This window comes from Balaenoptera physalus (assembly GCF_965194825.1).
Source record: "Balaenoptera physalus genome assembly, chromosome: 9".
NCBI classification, from domain to species: Eukaryota; Metazoa; Chordata; class Mammalia; order Artiodactyla; family Balaenopteridae; genus Balaenoptera; species Balaenoptera physalus.
The window spans coordinates 58,058,057-58,082,173 of record NC_138888.1 but is presented as its reverse complement, the minus strand read 5'-3'; the positions used below and the strand labels follow the sequence as shown (position 1 = coordinate 58,082,173).

Genomic DNA, 24,117 nt, shown 5'->3' with positions numbered 1-24,117 from the left:
ATTCGAACGTTGCTGCATTTAATGTTGTCCCAGAGGTCTCTGAGCGTGTCCTCAATTCCTTTCATACTTTTCTCTTTATTCTGCTCTGTGGTAGTTATTTCCACTATTTTATCTCTCAGGTCACTTATCTGTTCCTTCTGCCTCAGTTATTCCACTATTGATTACTCGTAGAGAATTTTTAATTTCATTTATTGTGGTATTCATCATTGTTTGTTTGCTCTTTAGTTCTTCTAGGTCCTTGTTAAATGTTTCTTGTATTTTCTCCATTCTATTTTCGAGAGTTTTGGATCATCTTTACTATCATTACTCTGAATTCTTTTTCAGGTAGACTGTGTATTTCCTCTTCATTTGTTTGGTCTGGTGGGTTTTTACCTTGCTCCTTTATCTGCTGTGTATTTCTGTGTCTTCTCATTTTGCTTAAATTACTGTGTTTGGGGTCTCCTTTTTGCAGGCTACAGGTTCGTTGTTCCTGTTGTTTTTGGTGTCTGCCCTCAGTTAGTGAGGCTGGTTCAGTGGGTTGTGTAGACTTCCTGGTGGAAGGGTCTGGTGGCTGTGTTCTGGTGGATGAGGCTGGATCTTGTCTTTCTGGTGGGCAGGACCATGTCAGATGGTGTGTTTTGGGGTGTTTGTGAACTGAGTATGGGCAGCCTGTCTGCTAATGGGTGGGGTTGTGTTCCTGTCTTGCTAGTTGTTTGGCATGGGGTGTCCAGCAGTGTAGCTTGCTGGTCGTTGAGTGGAGCTGGGTCTTAACGTTGAGATGGGATCTCTGGGAGAGCTCTTGCTGATTGATATTACCTGGGGCCAGGAGGTCTCTGGTGGACCAATGTCCTGAACTCAGCTCTCCCACCTCAGAGGCTCAGGCCTGACACCTGGCCGGAGTACCACCACCCTGTCAGCCACACGGCTCAGAAGAAAAGGGAGAAAAAAATGAAAGAAAGAAAAATAAAATAAAATAAGATAAAAGAAAAGAAAATAATAATGTTAAAATAAATTTTTTTTAATATTATTAAAATAAAAAAATTAAAAAGTAATAAAAAAAAGAAGAGGGCAATCAAACCAGTACATATCCACCAATGAGAACAAGCGCTAAAAAGTAAACCTCGATAACCATGTAAATCAGAAACTAGTCAGTCTCATACAGCAAACCCCAAGTCTACAGTTGCTCCCAAAGTCCACCGCCTCAAGTTTGGGATGATTTGTTGTCTGTTCAGGTATTCCGCAGATGCAGGGTTACATCAAGTTGATTGTGGAGATTTAATCTGCTGCTCCTGAGCCTGCTGGGAGAGATTTCCCTTTCTCTTCTTTGTTCACACAGCTCCTGGGGTTCAGCTTTGGTTCTGGCCCCACCTCTGCGTGTAGGTCGCCTTCTGGTGTCTGTTCTTCGCCCAGACAGGAGGAGGTTAAAGGAGCAGCTGATTAGGGGGCTCTGGCTCACTCAGTCTGGGGGGATGGAGGGTTACGGAATGCAGGGCAAGCCTGTGGCAGCAGAAGCCAGCATGACATTGCAACAGCCTGAGGCGCACTGTGTTTTCTCATGGGGAAGCTGTCCTTGGATCACAGGACCCTGGCAGTGGCGGGCTGCACAGGCTCCCGGAAGGGGAGGTATGGATAGTGACCTGTGCTTGCACTGAGGATTCTTGGTGGCTGCAACACCAGCAGCATTAGCATTTCATGCCCGTCTCTGGTGTTTGTGCTGATAGCCACGGCTCGGGGTGGAGATCTTAGCATGGTAATGAAGCAAAGATAGCTCTCAGATACATCCAGGTTTCACCTGTGCAGGCTCTTTCCTGTGGTCAAGTTGGAGCTGCTTCCAGGGAGGTTGACCACTGTACATCTCTCAAAGTACAGCTGCAAAGCATCTCTGCCAAACACCAGCTACTTTTGAAACAAAAACAGAAAAATCAGGACAGGTGTCCTTTAGCTCTCAGGGTTTGGTGTGGAAATAGAGCTAAATCAAGGCAAGGAAAGGGGAGACTTTTAGCCTACTTCCCCCAGTATTGTGGATCTACCTAGTTCAGTCTGGTTTTGCTGAGGGCCTTTGTGGCGTCCTGTTGATAAAACACAACTACTGTAGCCTGTTATAGTTAAAAACCGTTTCTGTGCTGGGAAAATCATCAGATCTGGGGACCTGGGACCTGGGCTGCAAAGCATGGGTGACAGGTCATTTTAGAGTAGTTGTGTATGGGTTCCAAACTCAGGAGAGAGGTCTGGATTAGGGGTAGAGATTTGGGAATTATCAGCAACAAGTTTGAGATTAAATCATCCAAGGAGAATATGTATAATAAAAAAAAGAAAACAGAGGAAAGAACCTTAGGAATGCCAGTATTTTGTGAATGAGTAAAGGAAAAGGAGCCTATAAAAGTAGAAAGAAAGGTCTTAAAGTTAGGAGGAAGATCAGGACAATGTGATACATGGAGACCAAGGACTAGGAGTGTTTCAAGGTAGAGTGTGCTTAGGGGAACGGAATTCCTGAGAGGGCTAAGTAAGGTATGACCTGAAAGTTGTCAACTGTATTTAAGAAAGTTCCCTTTTATTCTCACTTTGTAAGTAGGCTTTAAAAAAGCTGTTAGTGGGTATTAAATTATCTAATGCTTTTTTCTGCCTGTATTGACACAACAACAAAAACAACAATATTAGTAATAACTAATGCTTATATAAAGCTTGCTATGTGCCAGGCATTGTATATTAATGCTCTGTATGTTAACGCATTGTATCAGAGTCCTGGTGGGGAAGCACATTGTGGGTAGTTGAAAACACTTTAATGAAGGGACTGTTTTTGATGGTCTTGTTAAGATTAAAGGGAACAAACAGTAGATGGTGAAACACTCTGGGGCTAACAAAGTGGGAAGCTGTTACCACCTCTAAGCCTTAAAGTGCAGGAAAAACAGTGGTTACTGGAACCTAGTGAGGAAAACCACTAAACAGGACTGATGTCCTTAGGTTTAGGGATGCAGCTATTATGAAATTGTGGCCTGGAGTGGAGGAGGCACATGATTAGTACCGTTTTCTTTTCCTCTGAGCAACCAGTCTCCTGCTGGTGTTTGAAACCCACAGAGAGCAAGAATGCCTGGTAGTTGTAGTCCATACAGGTCAGCCTGTTGAGACACAGATCAGGGTGAGGAAGACAGGAGGATAGATCTGAAGGACCAAATGTAAAATATCTAGCGTACCCATTTGATCTTCACAGCAATCCTGACTAAGCGCTATTGTTTTTACTAGTTTGTAGATGAGGAAACAGACACTGAGGCACAGAGAGGTTAAGTCGCTTGCTCAAAGTCACACAGACCGTAAGTACTGAAGCCAGTTGCATGCTTACCTCATTAATTGTTATACTTTCTTCTTTACTAATATAGGTTTAAGGTTGCAAATACTATTTCAGATGCATTCTACCCAATTGAATATACAGTATTTCCACTATTTTCAGCTGAAAATATTTATTTATTTTTCTTATGACTTCTTTTTTGTCCCCTTGATTATTTAGAAGGACATGTCAATTTTCAAATGTGAATATTTATTTTTTGTTACTGAGTTCTTTTAAATTTGTTTGGAATGGAAAATGTAATGGTTATAATCCCAGCCCTTTGAAATTTATTGAGACTAGCACTATAAACACTTTTTTGGTGAATTTTGTCATTGTTCTCTGTGAGCTTGAAAGTAATATGTATTCTGCAATTGCTGAATCTAGTTATTTATATATGTTTATGTATATAAAGCTTGTCAATTACATAAATTGAAATTTTCAGTATCTTTACTAGACTTACTTAGACTTACTTGTCTGCTTAGATTAATTTTTTCTGTAATTCTGTAATTCTCTTGATTTTTGCTATTTATATTTAAAGACAATGCCACTATTTTATCAGGATTTTTATATATTTTAAATATTTAAAATTTTATAATTATATATTTTAATATATTTAATATATTTTCTGGATTTTTATGTATTTCTGAATCTTTTACTGTTAAGTAGTGACTTTTTTATCTTTAATAACTATTTTTTGCCTTAAAATCTATTTTGTCTCATACTGAGAGTGACACCACTTTCTTTTGGTTAGTGTTTGATTTGTATATCTTTTTCCATCATTTTTCTTTCAGTATGTCTGAATTCTGTAAGTTTTTTTTGTATCTTAGATGTATCTTTTGTAAAGAGAGTTTAAAAAGAAATCCATGATAGGAATCCAAGGAATTAGTCATAATATTTGTCTTAAGTGGAACATTTTTTTTCATTTATATTTATTGTAATTATTAAAGTATTTGAATTTATTTCTACAACCATATTTTGTGCTTTTTGATTACCATGCTTCTTCTGTACTTCTTTTTTCTGTTCTTGCCTTCTCTTGGATTAGTTGATTATTTTTAGATGATAGCCACAGTATCTATTCAATACAATATTAATCTTTATTCATTACAGATTCAAATACATTAAATTAATTAAAGATTCAAACACTAAAGACCTTTTAGAGCCCATTGAAACCAAGTTTTATTCTGTTCAAGATTCAGAGCCAGGTAATAAATCTTTGTATGATTTATCAATTTCACTGATTACTGGAATGCTGCAGTATTTTCCCCAATATTCTATTCTTTATTACATTCCAAGCCTTATAATACCGTGTGCACTTACTGCCAGTCTTGGGTGTCTTTGGGCTAAACTGGCCTTTTTAGAAGGAGTCCTCAGTCTGACAAGAGGTGCCATTTCCAGATATGTGGATTCAGCATAGCTGACTGGAACAGGCAGCCCAGCAGGAGCAGCAGCAAACCGTAAAATCCACAATTTTAAAGTGTCAGGATAAGTATTTCATGGACGCATCCTGTTACTCTAAAATCAGATCAACTGGGAACATACTCTCCAGCCAAATTTTGACAGGTGCAGCTACTGCCACGGCTCTGCTGTTCTTTCTCTAATCTGCCCATCTGCTCCCAGGATTCCTCTGTTTCCCTTAGAAATATTCCCTCTTCTGCTTTCTTTAGCCTCAAATTCTGCACTTTGTTGTTTAAGACAAGGGCCACACAAACAAGTCAAAACAGACAGGAACAGAGCTATTATTATGTAATTAGAGCAGTAAAGGCAGCCAGTCTGAATAACTCCATCTTGCAAACTGGTTTTCTTGTCTGTATTAGTCTAATTTACCCAATATTCTCTGAATTTGGGGGGATTTTGCTGCCTGTACATAAGCAAATAAGATAACTAATTAAGCTGTTAGTAATGGATAAAAATGTTTAAATGAATTCATTCATCTAGAAGTTTTCATGAGCATCATCTAAGTACTAAACACTATTTTTCCTTCATAGTAGTTAACAAAAACACATATTTTGTGCTCTCCAGAGTTTATTAAAAGCAGTAGTTATTAGAGACATCTTTATAATTATTAAACTTTGGCATGAATTATTGGGTTAAATTTTTAGTAAGAATGAGAAGAAAAAATTGTCACATGGCTGGTTATGATGTGTCCCTTGTAGGCTGTACTAGAGATAGCTTATAGGCTGCACAAAAACAGGGGATGGGCTAAATCTGGCCCATAGGCCAGAATTTGCTAACCTTTGCCTTAAAACAATCATAGAAAAGATTTATTATCCTCATTTTTCAGAAGGAATGGACCAAGAGAACTTAAGTCAAAGTAGCAGAGCTTTAAATATATTTCTAGAATTTTTTCTCTTATTTCACAGAAGCCTATGTGACTCTCCCTTTCTCAGTTGTATAGGTTTCTAGGAGGGACGGGGACAAAAACCTCAATGTTGTGTGGAAAACTGGGGGAGGTGGGGACTCCTAAGGTAAATGACATCTATATATCATTAAAATCCTGTGTCTGTGAAAGCCTATCCTCTCTGGAGTTGGGGACTCATGTGGCTAGTACCTCCCTACCTTCCTGAAAGCAGATCTAGCTAGGCTGATTCCATCCTAGTCTCAAGAGTAACAACGAAATGGTTTGAGTGTCTCCCACACCCTTTTCTCTTGTTAGTCAAACACCTTTGGTTCTTAGATTCTTCACATTCTTCCTAATATCCTGGGAAACCCCTACTCAAGGAGAAATATCATTATACTAAATTGTTAATGAGTGAGGAGTCTAGAGATGTTCCCCTTCCCAAGGATTTGCATTTTTTTCTCTTTTTAAAAAATAATTAATTAATTAATTAATTAATTAATTAATTAATTAATTTGGCTGCGTTGGGTCTTTGTTGCAGCACCCCGGCTTTCTCTAGTTGCAGCGAGTGGGGGCTACTCTTCGTTGTGGTGCGTGGGCTTCTTACTGAGGTGGCTTCTTTTGTTGTGGAGCACGGGCTCTAGGTGCGTGGGCTTCAGTAGTTGTGGTGTGTGGGCTCAGTAGTTGTGGCTCACAGGCTGTAGAGTGCAGGCTCAGTAGTTGTGGCGCATGGGCTTAGTTGCTCCGCAGCATATGGGATCTTCCTGGACCAGGGCTCAAACCTGTGTCCCCTGCATTGGCAGTCAGATTCTTAACCACTTCACCACCACTGCGCCACCAGGGAAGTCCAGGATTCACATTTTGACTTGGAACAGAGCCCTGTACCACAATATTTAATATCTTATTACTGTTTCTATCATCCATGGGTAATGTGGGTGAGGAGAATATTTTTGAGGGTCCCATAAACAGATGTCAGTACTTTATATCTTATCAAGAAATTGACTTTAAGCCAATGTTCCTTAACTTAAAAGTATTCCTCAATTTACTGTTAAACTCTTTCCCACCATGCTGGAATCTTTCTTTTTTTTTTTTTTTTAAATCTTTACTGGGGTATAATTGCTTTACACTGGTGTGTTAGTTTCTGCTTTATAACAAAGTGAATCAGCTTTACATATACATATATCCCCATATCTCCTCCCTCTTCTGTCTCCCTCCCACCCTCCCTATCCCACCCCTCTAGGTGGTCACAAAGCACTGAGCTGACCTCCCTGTGCTATGTAGCTTCTTCCCACTAGCTATCTATTTTACATTTGGTACTACATATAAGTCTATGCCACTCTCGCACTTCATCCCAGCTTACCCTTCCCCCTCCCCGAGTCCTCAAGTCCATTTTCTACATCTGCGTCTTTATTCCTGTCCTGCCCCTAGGTTCTTTAGAACCATTTTTTTTTCTTTTTACATTCCATATATATGTGTTAGCATACAGTATTTGTTTTTCTCTTTCTGACTTACTTCACTCTGTATGACAGTCTCTACGTCCATCCACCTCACTACAGATAACTCAATTTTGTTTCTTTTCATGGCTGAGTAGTATTCCATTGTATATATGTGCCACATCTTCTTTATCCATTCATCTGTTGATGGACACTTAGGTTGCTTCCATGTCCTGGCTGTTATAAATAGAGCTACAGTGAACATTGTGGTACATGACTCTTTTTGAATTACGGTTTTCTCAGGGTATATGCCCAGTAGTGAGATTACTGGGTTGTATGGTAGTTCTATTTTTAGTTTTTTAAGGAACATCCATACTGTTCTCCATAGAGGCTGTATCAATTTACATTCCCACCAACAGTGCAAGAGGGTTCCCTTTTCTCCACACCCTCTCCAGCATTTATTGTTTGTAGATTTTTTGATGATGGCCATTTTGACTGATGTGAGGTGATACCACACTGTAGTTTTGATTTGCATTTCTCTAATGATTAGTGATGTTGAGCATCCTTTCATGTGTTTGTTGGCAATCTGTATATCTTCTTTGGAGAAATGTCTATTTAGCTCTTCTGCCCATTTTTGGATTGGGTTGTTTGTTTTTTTGATATTGAGCTGCATGAGCTGCTTGTAAATTTTGGAGATTAATCTTTTGTCAGTTGCTTCATTTGCAAATATTTTCTCCCATTCTGAGGGTTGTCTTTTCATCTTGTTTATGGTTTCCTTTGCTGTGCAAAAGCTTTTAAGTTTCATTAGTTCCCATTTATTTATTCTTGTTTTTATTTCCGTTTCTCTGGGAGGTGGGTCAGAAAGGATCTTGCTGTGATTTATGTCACAGAGTGTTCTGCCTATGTTTCCCTCTAAGAGTTTTATGGTGTCCGGCCTTACATTTAGATCTTTAATCCATTTCAAGTTTAGTTTTGTATACGGTGTTAGGGAGCGTTCTAATTTCATTCTTTCACATGGAGCTGTCCAGTTTTCCCAGCACCACTTATTGAAGAGGCTGTCTTTTCTCCATTGTATATTCTTGCCTCCTTTATCAAAGATAAGGTGATCATATGTGTGTGGGTTTATCGCTGGGCTTTCTATCCTGTTCTATTAATCTATATTTCTGTTTTTGTGCCAGTACCATACTATCTTGATTACTGTTACTTTGTAGTATAGTCTGAAGTCAGGGAGCCTGATTCCTCCAGTTCCGTTTTTCTTTCTCAAGATTGCTTTGACTATTCGGGATCTTTTGTGTTTCCATACAAATTGTGAATTTTTTTGTTCTATTTCTGTGAAAAACGCCATTTGTAGTTTGATTGGGATTGCACTGAATCTGTAGATTGCTTTGGGTAGTATAGTCATTTTCACAATGTTGATTCTTCCAATCCAAGAACATGGTATCCCTCTCCATATGTTTGTATCATCTTTCATTTCTTTCATCAGTGTCTTATAGTTTTCTGCATACAGGTCTTTTGTCTCCTTAGGTAGGTTTATTCCTAGGTATTTTATTCTTTTTGTTGCTCTGGGAAATGTGAGTGTTTCCTTAATTTCTCTTTCAGATTTTTCATCGTTATTATACAGGAATGCAAGTGATTTCTGTGCATTAATTTTGTATCCTGCTACTTTACCGAATTCATTGATTACCTCAAGTAGTTTTCTAGTAGCATCTTTAGGAATTCTATGTATACTATCATGTCATCTGCAAACAGCTTTACTTCTTCTTTTCCGTTATCGATTCCTTTTATTTCTTTTTCTTCTCTGATTGCTGTGGCTAAAACTTCCAAAATTATGTTGAATAATAGTGGTGAGAGTGGGCAACCTTGTCTTGGTCCTGATCTTAGAGGAAATGGTTTCAGTTTTTCACCAGTGAGAATGATGTTGGCTGTGGGTTTGTCATATATGGCCTTTGTTATGTTGAGGTAAGTTCCCTCTATGCCTACTTTCTGGAGGGTTTTTATCATAAATGGATGTTCAATTTTGTTGAAAGCTTTTTCTGCATCTATTGAGATTATCATATTGTTTTTCTCCTTCAATCTGTTAATATGGTTTATCATATTGATTGATTTGCATATATTGAACAATCCTTGCATTCCTAAATGCCAGTTGATCATGGTGTATGATCCTTTTAATGTGCTGCTGGATTTTGTTTGCTAGTATTTGTTGGGGATTTTTGCATCTGTGTTCATCAGTGACATTGGCCTGTAGTTTTCTTTTTTTGTGACATCTTTGTCTGGTTTTGGTGTCAGGGTGATGGTGGCCTTGTAGAATGAACTGAGGAGTGTTCCTCCCTCTGCTATATTTTGGAAGAGTTTGAGAAGGATAGGGGTTAGCCCTTCTCTAAATGTTTGATAAAGTTCATCTCTGAATCCATCTGGTCCTAGGCTCTTGTTTGTTGGAAGATTTTTAATCACAGTCTCAATTTCAGTGCTTGTGATTGGTCTGTTCATATTTTCTGTTTCTTCCTGGTTCAGTGTCGGAAGGTTGTGCTTTTCTAAGAATTTGTCCATTTCTTCCAGGTTATCCATTTTATTGGCATAGAATTGCTTGTAGTAATCTCTCATGATCCTATGTATTTCTTCAGTGTCAGTTGTTACTTCTCCTTTTTCATTTCTAATTCTGTTGATTTGAATCTTCTTTTTTTCTTGATGAGTCTGGCTAATGGGTTATCAATTTTGTTTATCTTCTCAAAGAACCAGTTTTTAGTTTTATTGATCTTTGCTATTGTTTCCTTCATTTCTTTTTCATTTATTTCCAATCTGATCTTTATGATTTCTTTACACCTGCTAACTTTGGGGGTTTTTTGTTCTTCTTTCTGTAATTGCTTTAGGTGTAAGTTTAGGTTGTTTATTTGAGATGTTTCTTGTTTCTTGAGGTGAGATTGTATTGCTCTAAACTTCCCTCTTAGAACTGCTTTTGCTGCATCCCATAGGTTTTGGTTTGTCGTGTTTTCATTGTCATTTGTTTCTAGGTACTTTTTGATTTCCTCTTTGATTTCTTCAGTGACCTCTTGGTTATTTAGTAGTGTATTGTTTAACCTCCATTTATTTGTATTTTTTACGGATCTTTTCCTATGATTGATATCTAATCTCATAGCGTTGTGGTTGGAAAAGATATTTGATACTATTTCAATTTTCTTAAATTTACCAAGGCTTAATTTGTGACCCAAGATATTATCTATCCTGGAGAATGTTCCATGAGCACTTGAGAAGAAAGTGTATTCTGCCGTTTTTGGATGGAATGTCCTATAAATATCAATTAAGTCCATCTAGTTTAATGTCATTTAAAGCTTGTGTTTCCTTATTTTCATTTTGGATGATCTGTCCTTTGGTGAAAGTGGGGTGTTAAAGTCCCCTACTATGATTGTGTTACTGTCGATTTCCCCTTTTATGGCTGTTAGCATTTGCCTTATGTATTGAGGTGCTCCTGTGTTGGGTGCATAAGTATTTACAACTGTTATATCTTCTTGGATTGATCCCTTGATCATTATGTAGTGTCCTTCTTTGTCTCCTGTAGTAGTCTTTATTTTACAGTCTATTTTGTCTGATATGAGAATTGCTACTCCAGCTTTCTTTTGATTTGCATTTGCATGGAATATCTATTGCCATCCCCTCACTTTCAGTCTCTATGTGTCCCTAGGTCTGAAGTGGGTCTCTTATAGACAACATATATATGGGTCTTGTTTTTGTATCCATTCAGCCAGTCTGTGTCTTTTGGTGGGAGCCTTTAATCCATTTACATTGAAGGTAATTATCGATATGTATGTTCCTATTACCATTTTCTTAATTGTTTTGGGTTTGTTATTGTAGGCCTTTTCCTTCTCTTGTGTTTCCTGCCTAGAGAAGTTCCTTTAACATTTGTTGTAAAGCTGGTTTGGTGGTGCTGAATTCTCTTAGCTTTAGCTTGTCTGTAAAGGTTTTAATATCTCTGTCGAATCTGAATGAGATCCTTGCTGTGTAGAGTAATCTTGGTTGTAGGTTTTTCCCTTTCATCACTTTAAATATGTCCTGCCACTCCCTTCTGGCTTGCAGAGTTTTTGCTGAAAGATCAGCTGTTAATCTTATGGGGATTGCCTTGTATATTATTTGTTGCTTTTCCCTTGCTGCTTTTAATATTTGTTCTTTGTATTTAATTTTCGATAGTTTGATTAATATGTTTCTTGGCGTGTTTCTCCTTGGTTTTATCCTGTATGGGACTCTCTGCACTTCCTGTACTTGATTATCTATTTCCTTTCCCATATTAGGGAAATTTTCAACCATAATCTCTTCAAATATTTTCTCAGTCCCTTTCTTTTTCTCTTCTTCTTCTGGGACCCCTATAATTCGAATGTTGGTTCGTTTAATGTTGTCCCAGAGGTCTCTGAGACTGTCCTCAATTCCTTTTCATTCTTGTTTCTTTATTCTGCTCTGTGGTAGTTGTTTCCACTATTTTATCTTCCAGGTCACTTATCCGTTCTTCTGCCTCAGTTATTCTGCTATTGTTTCCTTCTAGAGAATTTTTAATTTCATTTATTGTGGTGTTCATCATTGTTTGTTTGCTCTTTAGTTCTTCTCAGTCCTTGTTAAACGTTTCTTGTATTTTGTCCATTCTATTTCCAAGATTTTAGATCATCTTTACTGTCATTACTCTGAATTCTTTTTCAGGTAGACTGCCTATATCCTCTTCATTGTTTGGTATTGTGAGTTTTTACCTTGTTCATTCATCTGCTGTGTTTCTGTGTCTTCTCATTTTGCTTAACTTACTGTGTTTGGGGTCTCCTTTTTGCAGGTTGCAGGTTTGTAGTTCCCGATGTTTTTGGTGTTTGCCTCCAGTGGGTAAGGTTGTTTCAGTGAGTTGTGTAGGCTTCCTGGTGGAGGGGACTGGTGCCTGTGTTCTCGTGGATGAGGCTGGATCTTGTCTTTCTGTGGGCAGGACCGCATCTGGTGGTGTGTTGTGGGGTGTCTGTGACCTTATTATGATTTTAGGCAGCCTCTCTGCTAATGGGTGGGGTTGTATTCCTGTCTTGCTAGTTGTTTGGCATAGGTTGTCCAGCACTGTAGCTTGCTGGTGGTTGAGTGGAGCTGGGTCTTAGCGTTGAGATGGAGATCTCTGGGAGAGCTTTTGCTGTTTGATATTACATGAAGCTGGGAGGTCTTTGTTGGACCAATGTCCTGAATTCGGCTTTCCCCACTCAGAGGCACAGGGCTGACTCCTGGCTGGAGCATGAAGAACATGTCAGCCTCATGGCTCAGAAGAAAAGGGAGAAAAAAAGAAAGAAAGAAAGAAAAAAATAAAATAAGGTTATTAAAATAAAAAATAAAAAAAAATACTAGGAAAAAATTATAAAGTAATAAAAAAAAAAGAAAAAAAGAAAGGAGAGACAGAAACCTAGGACAAATGGTAAAAGCAAAGCTATATAGACAAAATCACACAAAGAAGCATACACATACACACTCACAAAAAGAGAAAAAGGAAAAAAAAATTATATATCTATATATAAGAAAAACAAAAGAAGAGAGTAACCAAATCAATAAACAAATCTATCAATGATGATATACTCTAGATAGTAAACTAAGATACACATAAGACCAGAAACAAATTAGATGCAGAAAGCAAACCCCAAGTCTACAGTTGCTCCCAAAGTCTGCCCCCTCAATTTTGGGATTTTTCATTGTCTATTCAGATATTCCAGAGATGCTGGGTACATCAGATTCATTGTGGAGATTTAATCCACTGCTCCTGAAGCTGCTGGAAGAGATTTCCCTTTCTCTTCTTTGTTCGCACAGCTCCTGGGGTTCAGCTTTGGATTTGGCCCTGCCTCTGCATGTAGGTCACCTGAGGGCATCTGTTCCCCACCCAGACAGGATGGGGTTAAAGGAGCAGCTGATTAGGGGGCTCTGACTCACTCAATCTTGAAGGAGAGAGGGGTACGGAATGTGGGGTGAGCCTGCGGCGGCAGAGGGCAGCGTAATGTTGCAGCAGCCTGAGGCGCGCCGTGTGTTCTCCCAGGGAGGTTGTCCCTGGATCACGGGACCCTGGCATTGGCAGGCTGCACAGGCTCCTGGGAGCAGAGGTGTGGATAGTGACCTGTGCTTGCACACAGGCTTCTTGTTGTCTGCAGCAGCAACCTTAGCATTTCATGCCCGTCTCTGGTGTCCGCGCTGATAGCCGCGGCTTGCGCCCATCTCTGGAGCTCGTTTAGGCAGTGCTCTAAATCCCCTCTCCTCGCACACCCCGAAACAATGGTCTTTCGCCTCTTAGGCAGTTCCAGACTTTTTCCCGGACTCCCTCCTGGCTAGCTATGGTGCACTAGCCCCCTTCAGGCTGTGTTCACGTAGCCAACCCCAGTCCTCTCCCTGGATCTGACCTCCGAAGCCCGAGCCTCACCTCCCAGCCCCCATCTGCCCCAGCCTGTGAACAGACAAGCCTCTCGGGCTGGTGAATGCTGATCGGCACCAGTCTTCTGTGTGGGAATCTCTCCGCTTTGCCCTCCGCACCCTGTTGCTGCGCTCTCCTCCGTGGCTCCGAAGCTTCCCCCCGCCACCCCCTATCTCCACCAGTGAGGGGCCTTCCTAGTGTGTGGAAACTTTTCCTCCTTCACAGCTCCTTCCCAGAGGTGCAGGTCCCATCCCTATTCTTTTGTCTCTGTTTTTTCTTTTTTCTTTTGCCCTACCCAGGTACGTGGGGAGTTTCTTGTATTTTGGGAAGTCTGAGGTCTTCTGCCAACATTCAGTAGGTGTTCTGTAGGAGTTGTTCCACATGGAGATGTATTTCTGATGTATTTGTGGGGAGCAAGGTGATCTCCACGTCTTACTCCTCTGCCATCTTGAAGGTCTCCCTTGGAATCTCTTATTGTTTTATCACTAGAAGAAGGAGGTAGGGCCTAAATACTTGTATATGTAAATGTTTCAATGAAATAATAGTTTGTATTTTAGTATGCATCATATTTGCTAGGTAGTATTATACCACAGTGCAATAAACTTGTATTTGTGAAGTATTCATAAACTCAATAAAAATACAGCCAAAAGACAGCAGTATCAATGATTCCCCCATTGTAGAGAAATATGACCCAGACATTTTATAAGATTTTATTTTTCAGTGTCAAGAACAGAGGTCACGTATGAAAGTACGCTGACAGGAGACAGTGTGTATGTGTGTTTGTGTGTGCTTACACATGTGTAGAAAAATGGCAGTGTATCAGTTGTCTACTGTTCTTAACAGACTATCCCCAAAATCTAGTGGATTAAATTAACAACCACTTATATACTAATGATTCTTTAATTTTGGCTAGGTTCAGCTAGCGATTCTTCTGCTGATCTTGCTTGGAGTCACTCCTGTATCTGTGGTCATCAGGGGGTTCAGTTGTGGCTGGAGGGTCCATAGTACATCCCTTGCATGCCTGGGGCTCTTGCCTCAGGTTGCTTGGTTCTCCTCCATGTAGTTTCTCCAGCAGGATAGTTTGGTGGGAGTATTCCAAAAGAACATGTGCCACTGTTCTAGTACTTATTAAGTCTCTGCCTCTGTTGTATTTGCTGTGTTTTACTGGCCAAAGGAAGGCATATGGCCATACTGAGAGTCAGTGTGGAAGCAGACTACACAAAGATGTGGCCACCAGAGGGGTGATTCATTGGGGGTTTTATTGTGGTGGTAAGATCTCCCTCCAAAATGTTATGTTGAAAAGTTGATGATTCTTACTATTGCAGAACAAATGATCCATAATGTATGTTTCACAACTTTATAAAATATATAGATGATATATGTAGATGATTTCAAGTGTTACTCTGTTTAATGTTCTGTGCTATGGCATTCTAAACAATTAAAATTGTTTTCCTAAGATGTCATGACCTTGCAAGAGGGTAGAGGACATGTAGTGGAGCTGCATTACAGTTTGATAGTGTACTATGAATGCTCTACAGTGCTTGGGAGAATTTTGGTTAAAAACATGAGCCTTAATTGCCAACTCTGCCATTTGCTGAATATCAGACAAACTCTAAACCTCTCTGTCTGAATTTCGTTAGCTATAGTAGTTGATAGTAAGAGTTTGAAGGACATTTACATACTTCTCCCAGTGACTGGCACATATTAAACCATGAAAAATATATCTATTATTATTATTTAATAGTAGTAGAGAAAATTTTCACTGTATATTCTTCCTAGATTCTTCAATGACTCATCATCCAACTTCTTTACTAATTTAGAAATAATGAAATTATTGTTATATATGTTACATGTCGGTGCCACCACCACAGAAGACAATAAGCAGTTTATTTCCAGTTGGCTTCCTTTCCAACTGGATCTGCTGGCTTGCACATACCTCATCTCCTAAGATTTCTCTCCTGAAATGAACTTGGGGATCATAAAAATTTTGTAGATATTTGTGTACCCCTATCTCTTACCATCCTGCCTTTTATAAAGCCCAAGATGACAGAGTAGTGGAAATCTGAGAATTTGGATTCAGAGAGAGCTGTGTGGAAATCCCACTACTGTCACTTACAGCTATATGACTCAAGTTTCAGTTTTTCATCTGTAAAATGGGAATAGTAATATAGCATTAGCAGGGTTGTAAGAATTCGAAAAGATAATATTTTTAAAATGGCCAGTACAGAACTGGGCTAAATAAATGGTTGCCTTTGCAATTAATTTAAATGTGCTTTTGCAGGATTATGTAGATTCATTATCTAATCACAGTCTAAAAAATGAGCCTTATGACACCTTGGTGTATAAGAATATTTCGGCTGCCAAAGCTATCACTGTAAGTTTTAATCAAAGATTCCAGATAACTGTGATTACTTTGCATTTCTGTGTCAAGATTGCCTCAGGACATATCCAAGAACAAATAGCCTACTGTCGGGTAGAAATATGGAAACAGACTTCGGAACGCTCGCATGCAGCTAGCTCACCATGACTGTTTCTCAGACACTTCAAAACTACTCCAAAAAACATAAAAGACAGAAGGAGATACCAGGGAATATTTATGGAAAATAATCAAGAGAAGATAAATTAGCTTTAGAAGTGTTCTATAATAATTTTCAACTGATATGCCTTTTCAAATGAATGTAATAGTTTTAGAATTTTGAGGAAAACTGTACAAAGCAAAACAAATATCTCAGCAAATTAAACAAAACCCCATTTCTTCCCCTGTCCTGAAGACTTGACCTGATTATGTTCAGCCTATTTTAAAGTGACATAAACTCTTTATAGCCTTCAGGTTACTATTTAATAAACTGCACATCTTCACTGCAATTAATAGAATCCTAGAAGACTGACAGCATTAAAGATTTTTCTAAAAGCATCAGGATTGTGGAGGGCCATGGTATAGTGGGGGTGAAAGATATAATATCTACCTTACCAACCAACTTCAGGTTTCCTGGTTCCCTTTGGTCCAAAGTGACTGACCTGGGAGCTGGAGAATGCAGCCTGTGGAGGTCAGCACCTCTTAGATACAGAGCTGAGCAAAGGAAGAGCTCAGAAGGAATCTGAGGGCAAATAGGTGAGCCAAAAACTGGCACAGGAAGCCCAATCCAGAGGGGCTTATATTCTACCACAAGAAGAAAGATGGTCAACGGTAAACATATTAAGTAAATTATTACATATCATGTTAGAAGATGATGAGTGCCAACAGGGAGAAAAAAAAAGAGAGCAAGCCAAGAGGGACTGAAATTGCCAGATGGGAAGAAGAGATTAGGTTGCAGAGTTAGACAGGATTTCAGGGCATGTTTCATTGAGAAGGTGAGCAAAGACTGGAAAGAGGTGAGGAAGTCAACCACATAGTCATCCGGGGATGGAGTGTTCCAGGTCGAAGAAGCAGTAGGGATGGAGTGTTCCAGGTCGAAGAAGCAGTAAGTGCAAAAAAGCCCTAAGGTGGAGTGTGTTGGGCAAGCTCAGGGACACGCAGGGAGGCCAGTGTGGCTGAAGCAGTGAGTGAGGGGGAGGATGGTAGAAGAAAGGTTCAGAGGGCCAACTGGAGCTGTGTCACATAGAGGTTTACAGGCCATTATGAGGATTTTTGGATCTACTCCGTGTGAAATGGAGAGCCTTGGCAAGGTTTTGAAGAAAGGGACATTGCATGACTTAGGTTTTTACAAGATCCGTCTGGCTGCTGAACCAGGAATAGTCTATAGGATGGAGGTGGAGGAGGCAAGGGTAGCAGCCCAGAAACCTGTTAGGAGGCTTTTGCAATAATCCTGGTGGGAGATGATGGTGGCTCAGTCCACGATGGGAACAGTGTTGGAACCTGAGATGGTCAGAAGTGTTTTACCCTGAGTGTCTTTTGAATGTAGAGCTAACAGGATTTCCTAATGGAAGCTAACAAGGACTTTTTGTCATGTTTATTTTTGTGTAGTCCACCAGTGATTCCAAGTTTCTAATGATCAGATGAGCAATCAGTTATAATCCTTCCCAGCTGCTCAAGGCAGCACACTGAATCATGCACTGATGCATTTGACCTTCCAGGCACGCTGGGACTGAGGCAGAAGGGGCAAGGAGGGGTGGGATTTCAACATGGACTCCTCTTGTAAGGAGCTAAGGAGGAACAGCCTCACAGACAGTGAGGGGCTGGTAGCTGACAAGGGAGGCTCATGGAGGTGAGAATGAAAGGTTGGGGTTCAGGATGCTTTGTGTCCCCTGAAGCCTTTTATTTATCCCTATCCCTGTTTATAGGGTCTTACTCTTTTCTTCATCAATACTGTAACTTTTACCTAAAAGGAACCTGAAGAGGCTCTAAACTTCAGTGGACATAATTCAACAAGTTACTCACCCAAACCTTAAGTGAGGTTTCTGGCCACCTTAGCCCTGAAGTTTCAAGACTTAAGAAATTCTTTATTCTCTTCAGAGGCAGTCTCTAGTTATCAGTTTGTTTCTTAAGCCAAATATTTAGGGATAAAACTTGTCATTCTCTTTAATCTGTTCAGTGCCACTGGGAGAGGTGTCACCAGCAGGTCTTGACGTTCACAATTCTTTCTCGCCATGTGGCCTTCCATATCTTGCCCTCATTGCTGCAGCCTCCTCCAGGGGACACTTTTTTGTTTGTCAAGTTTTCTAGTTACAAGGAACAAAACCAAATCTGACTATTTTAGCTGCAGACGAATTTATTGGAAGATAGCTCATAGGATTGATGGAAACACTGACGGATTAAGTTTAGGAATGGCAATCAGTAAGGCACTTGCAACAGGCAGTGCAGCCGAGGTCATGCCTCAGAGTAGCCTCTTTGGGTCCTGCTGGAGGCTTCCAGCCTCTGCTTGCTGACTGGAGCTGGCATAGCTCTGATCTGAGATTCCACATTAGATTTCAGTCACTGAGCATGTGCATCACACCTGCAAGGTTTCCATTCCCCAGTGGAAACACCAGTTGGCTGACCTTAGATTATATACCTTCCCTTTGTCCGAGGGCGAGGAGAGGAAGTTCCTGGGAATCAGAATGGGAGACTTCACTCACAAGGTACAATGAGGGATTTTCCTCCAGAAGAAAGTATTTGGATGCTGAGTAGCAAAACATAACAATGAAATGAAATAATGCAACTGGAAACATTTAAAAGAAAATACATTTGCATAGAAAAGTGTAATGACTGCATATGCCTTGCATTTGCACTAACAGACTCACACCATGCTCTATCCTGATACTTTTCTATTTACAATGTTATTACTGTTGACTTGGAAATTTTCTCCTTTCTTAAAAATAAACTTTTAAGTGTTCTTCACTGTTTATCGTCTTTTCCCCTCTTCTTGCTCAACTTTTATTTCTTCCAGTGCATAAGCATCCCTTTTTTTCTTTTCCTTTCTTTTTTTGCTTCTTTTCTTTTTGAATTTATATTCTGTTTCTCCCTACTTATTTTATCAAAAATATCTTGCATATATCTTGTTTTCCTTTCTTATCCTATTATAAGAAATGCACTAATTAGCACCTAAGTGAAGTCATGTAGTTCTGTTTATTTTCAATCCTCCTTCACCATTAACTCCCTCTCCATCCCCTGACCTTGACCATTATCTCTTTCAGTGTTTTCTACCATTTCCCAGGTATCCAGGGGTTCCATGTATTCCAAAGAGATAGCAATCGACCTCAGGAAGACAGTGCAGTACAGGGGCTAAGGGTGTGTCCTCTGGAATCAAACTGCTGGTATCAGTTTTATCATATAACAGTAATGATACCTACTTTATTGGGTTGTTAAGAAGTTTAAATGAGTTATTACTTGTTATGTATTTAGAACAGTGCCTGTAACACAGCAAGCACAGTGTAGGTGTGAAGCTACTATTATTATTACTGTTTTCTGTATCAAAGTGTACCTGTTTCTTGTCCCATTATTCCAAAGCCCTCTTCTCTGATTTCTAAAGTATTAAGATGATGTCATTATCATAATGTGGTCATGGATTTAAATGGTTTACGGTGTGATCTCAGTCAAGGCAACATATCTCTGTTTTGACAGGAGGCTTACAGAACTATGAATGTCTTAACCAAAAGAGGTGTTAATGTTTTTTTGGCATGCCAGTAAAGGTGCCCATTAAGGAAATGGGCCTTTAAGCCTTTTGATAGTCTTTGTAAGTAAGACAGTAATGTCTAGTTTCCTTTATAATTAGATCTTTTAAACTGTCAGGTATCTCTCCAACCCCAGACTGCAACATTTTATTTTGAAAATTTTCAAACACACAACAAAGTTGAATGAATTTTACAGTGAATGCCTCTATTTCTACTGTAGATTCCTAGAATCTACATTGTCATTTTTCCCCCCTATTTTGTGCATCATTAGATTTAGTTGTAGTAGGGAAGCAACATAGAAAGTGTAAAGAATATGAGCTTTACATTCAGAGGCCTGTATTTAAATCCCTTTTCTTGGCTTAGAGCTATATTCCTATGGTTGATTTCTTAAACTCTTTGAGTTTAGTTTCTTTAGCTATAAAATGGGAACACTAATACTTTAAAGTGTTGCTGTGAAAATCAAATGACATAGCTTAGGTGTATAATAAGCACTAAATAAACATTAATTCTTTTTCTTTTTTGTATTTTTTACATTGTTTATTTATTGTAGTCATTTTAAAAATAATTACACTCCAGATCATTGGCCTTTCTTTAGTGTTTTCCATCTTTAGTGTTTTCCAAATCCATGAAAGAAATTGGACAACTGATTTAAACAAACATGTTGGAAACTAGCTATTGTGGTAACTTATTATGGGTTAATCCTTTTTGATTATATACTTTCATGACCTTTGGGTATTCTGTTTAGCTTTTTGGGGTCTTCTCTGTCATTTCAAGTGAGATTTTATTATTTAAACCTCTCTATTTTATTTTCTTGGCATGCAATTGGCATTTATTTCTTTGCTTCAATATTTGAAACACATTGCCTCTGTTAATTTTTATTTTTGGTATATCCCTTATCTTTATGACCTTTTCCAAATATTTTATTTCTGCTTAAATTTTTTTCCTCATTTCTGTATGTGTGATCTGGGCTTATCAGTACCTGCATGCTTATTTTTTCTCCAATCCCCACTGCTCATTTTTGCCCCATCCATTCTTCTTTTCACTATTTCTTGATCTTATTCATGAATTCTGCAATCAGGAAGCACTTAAGTTATTTTCTGCCTAGCTCCTTTTTCTATTTGGAAAGAGGCAGGCATTTCTTCTATCAATCAAGCTGCTCCTCGTGCATTTTTATATGTTATTCTTATTGGTTTTGTAACATTGTGGTACTATTCCTTTTCTAGCTCCTTCCAAGTTTTCAAGCCACATTATTGAAAGATGTTTTTATCAGTGAATGTGATTCAATTTTTCATTTGTTATTATACAGTTTTTATATGCTCCTGCATTTATCCTATCTAGTCTTTACCTTACCTGATCTACTGAATTCTAATTTTTCTTTACATAGAACATTTCAGAAACAAACAATTGAATTCAAAAAAACATTTGAATTCATTATTAGTAGGTTATTATTTTCAATTTAACTTTTAATAATAAATTCCTTTAAAAGGTGGCTTACTGTTTGATAAATTCTAATGGCTATGGTAATTTATATTTCCATTTCTCATTTATATTTCACAAATATTTTAATTGTACTGCTGATAGATATTTGGCCTGTAGTTGTCAACCAAATAAGTACAGTTAACATTCCAATTATTTGGCACCCTTAACTATAAGAGACAGCTATGTGTCCAAAAGTAAATAATACAACCCCAAATTTCAGAAATGCAAAAAATATCCCAGAAGATGTAAAGATGAAAAGGTACTATGTTCAGCAAAGCCCTGTAACCCCAGTGCTCTGTTCTTTCCTGACTCTTCACTTTGAGAACCTGGTGGGATTTCTGGAGGTAAATCCCACCATGGTTGGGAGCCCTCCTTCTAAGACTGTGATTCTGAGGAGTTTCTTACTTTCATGCTAATCCACACTCAACTTCCAGTAATTAGTCAAAATTACCCTTAAGTGCTCCAACTTTTTTGTGGCTTCTACTCTTAGGTTAAAAGATCTTGCTGTGATTCTCTAGATTCACTTGTCTCCAGGTTTCAGGTGTGGCAGTTTGCCCTGCAACCTCAATTCTCTGTTGGGTCCAAGAAAATTCATTGATTTTCAGTTTGTTCAGTATTTTTCTTGTTGTGAGGATGGGAGTGATGACTTCCAAGCTCTTTGCATGTTGGAGCTGAAACCAGACATCCAGGATTGTTTTTCAACAAATGGTGCTGGAACAATTAGACATCTATATGAAACAAAAAAGGATCTTGATTCATACCTTGCTTGCATCCATTTAAAAAATTAACTCAAAATGGATCATAGACCTCAATGTAAAACCTAAAACTATAAAACTTCTAGAAATAAACATGGGAGAAAATCTTTGTGATTTCAGGTCAGGCAGTTTTCTTAGAAATGACACCAAAAGCATGATCCATATAAGAAAAATTTGATAAATTTGATTTCATCAAGATTATAAACTTCTGTTCTCCATAAGGCACAGTTAAGAAAAATCAAAAGACAAGTCAGCGAATGAGTAAAAATATTTCAAATACATGCATCTTTTATAAAGAACTGGTATCCAGAATATAGAAGAACTCTCACAACGCAATCACAAAAAATTGAAAAAAAAAAAAAACTGATTTAAAAGTGAGTAAAAGATTTGAATATACACTTTACCAAGAAGAGGGATGGATGGCAAATAAGCATTTGTAAGAAAATTCAAATCAAACCGACAATGAGATACCACTACACACTTGTTAGAATGCTTAAAATACAAAAACAAAACTGCTAGTACCAAGTACTAGCAAGGATGTGGAGCACCTGGAACTCTTACGTATTGCTGATGGGAATAGAAAATAGTATAGCTACTGTGGAAAACAGTTCACCAGTTTCTTATGAAGTTAAACATATGCTTACCATAAGGTCTGGCATTACCACTCTTTGGTAATTTATTTAGGAGAAATAAAAAAAAAAATTGTACACTAGTGTGTATAGCAGCTTTATTTGTAATAGCTCCTAAACCGGTAATAACCAAAATGTCTAGCACCTGATAAATGGATATATCAACTGTGGTGCATCCATAAAATAGAATACTACTCAGCCATGAAATGAAATGGACTACTGATACATGCAATGACATGGATGAATCTCAAAAATATTAATGTGTTGGGTGAAAGAAGCCAGTTTCAAATGGTTATATACTGAATTATTCCATTTGTATGGCATTCTGGAAAAAGCAAAATAATGAGAAAGATAATAGATCAGTAGTTGTCAGATAATGGGAGTAGAAGGAGTGTCTTAGTTTTGGGGGCTGCCATAACAAAAATGCCATAGACTAGGTTGCTTAAAAATAATAGAAATTTATTTTTCATAATTCTAGAGGCTGGGGAGTTCAAGATCAAGGTGCTGGCAGATTCAGTGTCTGGTGAGGACCCATTTCCTGGTTTATAAATGGCAATCTTTTTTCTGCGTTCTCACATGGTGGTAGTGGCTGGGGAGTTCTCTGGGTTCTCTTTCATAAGGGCACTAATACCATTAATGAAAAATATACCCTCAGTACCTAAGACCTCCCAAATACCCCACCTCCTAATCCCATCATATTGGGTATTACATTTCAACATGAATTTTGGGAGGATAAAAACATTCAGTCTATAGCAGGAAGGACTTAACTACAAAGAGACACAAGGGAATTTTATGGAGTGATGGACCTGTTTTGTTTGTTGGTTTGGTGAGGTTTACACAATTCTATGCAGTTATCAGAACTCACAAAACTGCTTATAGAACTGAATACTAAAAAGTATGAATTTTGTTATAAATGTAAATTGTGCATCAGTAAATATGACTGAAAAAAAGAAGTCAATAAACAATCTATAAAATTAAAGGCAAGATTTGCAAAAAAATTTAGTATAAAATACACATCATATCCTACTTTTCATCTTCATTTTCTAAGTATTGTCCTTAGGGCCAAACATTTGATATATGTAATTCATGCGGCTTTTTTCCTCCCTTTTGTAATGCCACCAACCTTCATATTTGAAGAGATAATATTTACTAAAGAACTGTTAATACAGTAGCATATAAAGCTCTTTTTATATGAATAAGATTTCCAGTAAATATGTTTTAATGGATATCATCTGCTGTAGTCTACTCTATCTGAACAATAATGATGGCTCCACATGGTTCTCAAGGTTTATAATTTCAAATTAACCATGAAATTAGACATGCTTTATTCTGTATGTCCACTGTCTATCACTTTGAGAATACACATCCATTTATTTTGCTTCCACTGTTTTATTCATGAGGCATAATTTTAGTGGTTCACATGTGGAATCTTTTAATCACAATTGTTATACAGGGATATGGAAAGGCACTGTGGAAGCTGATTGGGCTTTTTTATTTAGTTCTTCAACTCTAAAAGTTGGCGATCCAATGCTGAATCTTTCTCAAGGAAAAAAAAAGTACATGTGCCTATAGAATAGTTAAGGATTAAAGCAACTTGGATTTTCCTTTTTCTATGATTTTAGGGTATTTCAAGACTTGTACAAAGCTGTATCTCCCGTAATACTCTAATCCAGCAATTCAGTTTCATTTTAAGTGATTTGG

At 38.3% G+C, this 24,117-nt stretch overlaps 2 long non-coding RNA genes across 4 annotated transcripts in view; both read left to right on the top strand.

The window, feature by feature from the left end:
• Window positions 1-24,117, top strand: part of LOC309667160 — a 384,581-nt gene that overhangs the window by 174,222 nt on the left and 186,242 nt on the right. For all 3 annotated transcript variants that reach the window (XR_014267563.1, XR_014267564.1, XR_014267565.1), the window contains one exon: window positions 3,220-3,287. This is a non-coding gene — a long non-coding RNA (uncharacterized lncRNA). The remainder of the gene's footprint in view (window positions 1-3,219; window positions 3,288-24,117) is intronic.
• On the top strand, window positions 13,588-23,166 carry LOC309667235. The gene is made up of 2 exons (XR_014267647.1): window positions 13,588-16,880; window positions 16,913-23,166. It is a non-coding gene; the product is annotated as an uncharacterized lncRNA (long non-coding RNA).